Source organism: Microcaecilia unicolor, chromosome 10, assembly GCF_901765095.1.
Source record: "Microcaecilia unicolor chromosome 10, aMicUni1.1, whole genome shotgun sequence".
Taxonomy (NCBI): Eukaryota; Metazoa; Chordata; class Amphibia; order Gymnophiona; family Siphonopidae; genus Microcaecilia; species Microcaecilia unicolor.
In genome coordinates this window covers 33052382-33058135 of record NC_044040.1, presented here as the reverse complement: position 1 = coordinate 33058135, position 5754 = coordinate 33052382, and positions in this window count along the sequence as shown.

Sequence of the window (5754 nt, the reverse complement as noted above, 5' to 3'; positions counted from 1 at the left end):
ACTTGAAGGATGCCTACACACACATCCCGATACTGCCAGCTCACAGACAGTATCTGCGATTTCAGCTGGGCACACGCCACTTCCAGTACTGTGTGCTACCCTTTGGGCTCGCCTCTGCGCCCAGGGTGTTCACAAAGTGCCTAGCTGTGGTAGCAGCGGCGCTTCGCAGGCTGGGGGTGCACGTGTTCCCATATCTCGACGATTGGCTGGTGAAGAACACATCCGAGGCAGGAGCCCTGCAGTCCATGCAGATGGCTATTCGCCTCCTGGAGCTACTGGGGTTTGTGATAAATTACCCAAAGTCCCATCTTCTCCCAGTGCAGAAACTCGAATTCATCGGAGCCCTGCTGGATTCTCGGACGGCTCGCGCCTATCTCCCAGAGACGAGAGCCAACAACTTGTTGTCCCTCGTCTCGCGGGTGCGAGCGTCCCAGCAGATCACAGCTCGGCAGATGTTGAGATTGCTGGGCCACATGGCCTCCACAGTTCATGTGACTCCCATGGCCCGCCTTCACATGAGATCTGCTCAATGGACCCTAGCCTCCCAGTGGTATCAGGCCGCTGGGGGTCTAGAGGACGTGATCCACCTGTCCACGAGTTTTCTCGAATCCCTGTTTTGGTGGACGATTTGCTCCAATTTGACTCTGGGACGTCCCTTCCAAATTCCTCAGCCACAAAAAGTGCTGACCACGGATGCGTCTCTCCTGGGATGGGGAGCTCATGTCGATGGGCTTCACACCCAAGGAAGTTGGTCCCTCCAAGAACGCGATCTACAGATCAATCTTCTGGAGTTGCGAGCGATCTGGAACGCTCTGAAGGCTTTCAGAGATCGGCTGTCCCATCAAATTATCCAAATTCAGACAGACAATCAGGTTGCCATGTACTATGTCAACAAGCAGGGGGGCACCGGATCTCGCCCCCTGTGTCAGGAAGCCGTCAGCATGTGGCTCTGGGCTCGCCGTCAGGGCATGGTGCTCCAAGCCACATATCTGGCAGGCGTAAACAACAGTCTGGCCGACAGGTTGAGCAGGATTATGCAACCTCACGAGTGGTCGCTCAATTCCCGTGTGGTGCGACAGATCTTCCAGGCGTGGGGCACCCCCCTGGTGGATCTCTTCGCATCTCAAGTGAACCACAAGGTCCCTCAGTTCTGTTCCAGGCTTCAGGCCCACGGCAGACTGGCGTCGGATGCCTTCCTCCTGGATTGGGGGGAAGGTCTGCTGTATGCTTATCCTCCCATACCTCTGGTGGGGAAGACTTTGTTGAAACTCAAGCAAGACCGAGGCACCATGATCCTGATTGCTCCCTTTTGGCCGCGTCAGATCTGGTTCCCTCTTCTTCTGGAGTTATCCTCCGAAGAACCGTGGAGATTGGAGTGTTTTCCGACCCTCATCACGCAGGACGACGGGGCTCTTCTGCATCCCAACCTCCAGTCCCTGGCTCTCACGGCCTGGATGTTGAGGGCGTAGACTTTGCCTCTTTGGGTCTGCCAGAGGGTGTCTCCCGCATCTTGCTTGCTTCCAGGAAAGACTCCACTAAGAGAAGTTACTTCTTTCATTGGAGGAGGTTTGCCGTCTGGTGTGACAGCAAGGCCCTAGATCCTCGCTCTTGTCCTACACAGACCCTGCTTGAATACCTTCTGCACTTGTCTGAGTCTGGTCTCAAGACCAACTCCGTAAGGGTTCACCTTAGTGCAATCAGTGCATACCATTACCAAGTGGAAGGTAAGCCGATCTCAGGACAGCCTTTAGTTGTTCGCTTCATGAGAGGTTTGCTTTTGTCAAAGCCCCCTGTCAAGCCTCCTACAGTGTCATGGGATCTCAATGTCGTTCTCACCCAGCTGATGAAACCTCCTTTTGAGCCACTGAATTCCTGCCATCCGAAGTACTTGACCTGGAAGGTCATTTTCTTGGTGGCAGTTACTTCGGCTCGTAGAGTCAGCGAGCTTCAGGCCCTGGTAGCCCAGGCCCCTTACACCAAATTTCATCACAACAGAGTAGTCCTCCGCACTCACCCTAAGTTTCTGCCAAAGGTCGTGTCGGAGTTCCATCTGAACCAGTCAATTGTCTTGCCAACATTCTTTCCCCGTCCTCATTCCTGCCCTGCTGAACGTCAGCTGCACACATTGGACTGCAAGAGAGCATTGGCCTTCTGCCTGGAGCGGACACAGCCCACCAGACAGTCCGCCCAATTGTTTGTTTCTTTTGACCCCAATAGGAGGGGAGTGGCTGTAGGGAAACGCACCATATCCAATTGGCTAGCAGATTGCATTTCCTTCACTTACGCCCAGGCGGGGCTGGCTCTTGAGGGTCATGTCACGGCTCATAATGTCAGAGCCATGGCTGCGTCGGTAGCCCACTTGAAGTCAGCCTCCATTGAATAAATTTGCAAAGCTGCGACGTGGTCATCTGTCCACACATTCACATCTCATTACTGCCTGCAGCAGGATACCCAACGCGACAGTCGGTTCGGGCAGTCAGTTCTTCAGAACCTGTTTGGGCTTTAGGATCCAACTCCACCCCCCGAGGGCCCTGTTTGTTCTGTTCCAGGCTGCACTCTCAGTTAGTTGGTAAATTTTTTAGGTCAATCTCAGTTATGTCCTCGCCGTTGCGAGGTCCAATTGACCATGGTTGTTGTTTTGAGTGAGCCTGGGGGCTAGGGATACCCCATCAGTGAGAACAAGCAGCCTGCTTGTCCTCGGAGAAAGCGAATGCTACATACCTGTAGAAGGTATTCTCCGAGGACAGCAGGCTGATTGTTCTCACAAACCCGCCCGCCTCCCCTTTGGAGTTGTGTCTTCCCTTGAAGTGTATTGTCTTGCTACATACTGGACTGGCCGGCTCGAGCCGGTTTCGGGCGGGAAGACGGCCGCGCATGCGCGGTGCGCGCGGGCGCGCGAGGGCTAGCAAAGGACTTTGCTAGTGAAGTTTCCGATTGGAGGGGCTGCCGTGGACGTCACCCATCAGTGAGAACAATCAGCCTGCTGTCCTCGGAGAATACCTTCTACAGGTATGTAGCATTCGCTTTATTGTCCGACAACAAAAACTCGACACAGCAATGAATCCTAAGGGGTTCCCATGGAAGTGAACACTGCAGCTGCGCCAGCTTTTCACCTACCAAGTTCTTTGAGTGCCATCTCCTCCGCCTCACTTTAACAGTGCAGACACGGAAAGTCTTCCATTAAGGAGGTGGTAGAGACACAAATGGTGATAGAATTCAAAAAAGCGTGGGATGAACATAGAGGATCTCTAATTAGAAAATGGAAGTTATAAAAAAACCAAAACTTAAGTGGCTGCATGTGTGTGGATGTGTTGAGCAACGCTTAGATGGTGACTCTGGCTGTGATGAACTAGGGCCGATAATGGGCAGACTTGTATGGTCTTGTATATGGCAATCTGGTTAGGATGGGCTGGAAAGGGCTTAGACAGCAACTTTAATGGCTGGTACATGAGGACAGTGCTGGACAATCTTTTACTGTCTGTCCTGCAAATGAGAAGATGAATAGACTGGAGTGGGCTTCGACGGCAACTCTAGCAGTTGGAACATAAGGACAGGGCTGGGGGACTTCCATGGTCTACAGTGGTGGAAATAAGTATTTGATCCCTTGCTGATTTTGTAAGTTTGCCCACTGACAAAGACATGAGCAGCCCATAATTGAAGGGTAGGTTATTGGTAACAGTGAGAGATAGCACATCACAAATTAAATCCGGAAAATCACATTGTGGAAAATATATGAATTTATTTGCATTCTGCAGAGGGAAATAAGTATTTGATCCCCCACCAACCAGTAAGAGATCTGGCCCCTACAGACCAGGTAGATGCTCCAAATCAACTCGTTACCTGCATGACAGACAGCTGTCGGCAATGGTCACCTGTATGAAAGACACCTGTCCACAGACTCAGTGAATCAGTCAGACTCTAACCTCTACAAAATGGCCAAGAGCAAGGAGCTGTCTAAGGATGTCAGGGACAAGATCATACACCTGCACAAGGCTGGAATGGGCTACAAAACCATCAGTAAGACGCTGGGCGAGAAGGAGACAACTGTTGGTGCCATAGTAAGAAAATGGAAGAAGTACAAAATGACTGTCAATCGACAAAGATCTGGGGCTCCACGCAAAATCTCACCTCGTGGGGTATCCTTGATCATGAGGAAGGTTAGAAATCAGCCTACAACTACAAGGGGGGAACTTGTCAATGATCTCAAGGCAGCTGGGACCACTGTCACCACGAAAACCATTGGTAACACATTACGACATAACGGATTGCAATCCTGCAGTGCCCGCAAGGTCCCCCTGCTCCGGAAGGCACATGTGACGACCCGTCTGAAGTTTGCCAGTGAACACCTGGATGATGCCGAGAGTGATTGGGAGAAGGTGCTGTGGTCAGATGAGACAAAAATTGAGCTCTTTGGCATGAACTCAACTCGCCGTGTTTGGAGGAAGAGAAATGCTGCCTATGACCCAAAGAACACCGTCCCCACTGTCAAGCATGGAGGTGGAAATGTTATGTTTTGGGGGTGTTTCTCTGCTAAGGGCACAGTACTACTTCACCGCATCAATGGGAGAATGGATGGGGCCATGTACCGTACAATTCTGAGTGACAACCTCCTTCCCTCCGCCAGGGCCTTAAAAATGGGTCGTGGCTGGGTCTTCCAGCACGACAATGACCCAAAACATACAGCCAAGGCAACAAAGGAGTGGCTCAGGAAGAAGCACATTAGGGTCATGGAGTGGCCTAGCCAGTCACCAGACCTTAATCCCATTGAAAACTTATGGAGGGAGCTGAAGCTGCGAGTTGCCAAGCGACAGCCCAGAACTCTTAATGATTTAGAGATGATCTGCAAAGAGGAGTGGACCAAAATTCCTCCTGACATGTGTGCAAACCTCATCATCAACTACAGAAGACGTCTGACCGCTGTGCTTGCCAACAAGGGTTTTGCCACCAAGTATTAGGTCTTGTTTGCCAGAGGGATTAAATACTTATTTCCCTCTGCAGAATGCAAATAAATTCATATACTTTCCACAATGTGATTTTCCGGATTTAATTTGTGATGTGCTATCTCTCACTGTTACCAATAACCTACCCTTCAATTATGGGCTGCTCATGTCTTTGTCAGTGGGCAAACTTACAAAATCAGCAAGGGATCAAATACTTATTTCCACCACTGTATGTCCCACAAACGCCAAAGAAAGACCATAATCAAGTATATAATATCACGTTCTTTGTTGATTTAATCACAAATTGATAATGAATGTGACTATTGGGCAGACTGGATGGACCGTTCAGGTCTTTATCTGTCGTCACTTACTATGTTACTATTAATCCTCTCTTCTCCTGGGCTGAGGTGCAGACCTCAGCACTGACACAGGCATGAGCATCAGAGGTCACCTGACCTACTGTCACTTGTATGTGGCGGCCTCTCAGTGCCAGTGAATCAGAGACAAGTCTTACATGTGCACACCAGAATGTTCCAAGTTCCAACTTCCGTTCCTTCCTTCCCTGCAGTTCGAACCCAGAAAGAGACCAAGAAAGACAACCGGAATTTTTTTAATGTACCATTAAATTCTTGCAAGAATGGGTGGGGACAAATTAAATTCTTGCGGGGACAGTTAAATTCTTGTAAGGATGGGTGAGTTCCAGTGGGGCAGATAAGATTTCAGCAGGAATGGGCGAGGACGGGTAAGATTTTTGTCCCCATGCAACTCTCTAGTTTCAATGCAACCATCCTGATGAAATGTTACCAGCTTATCT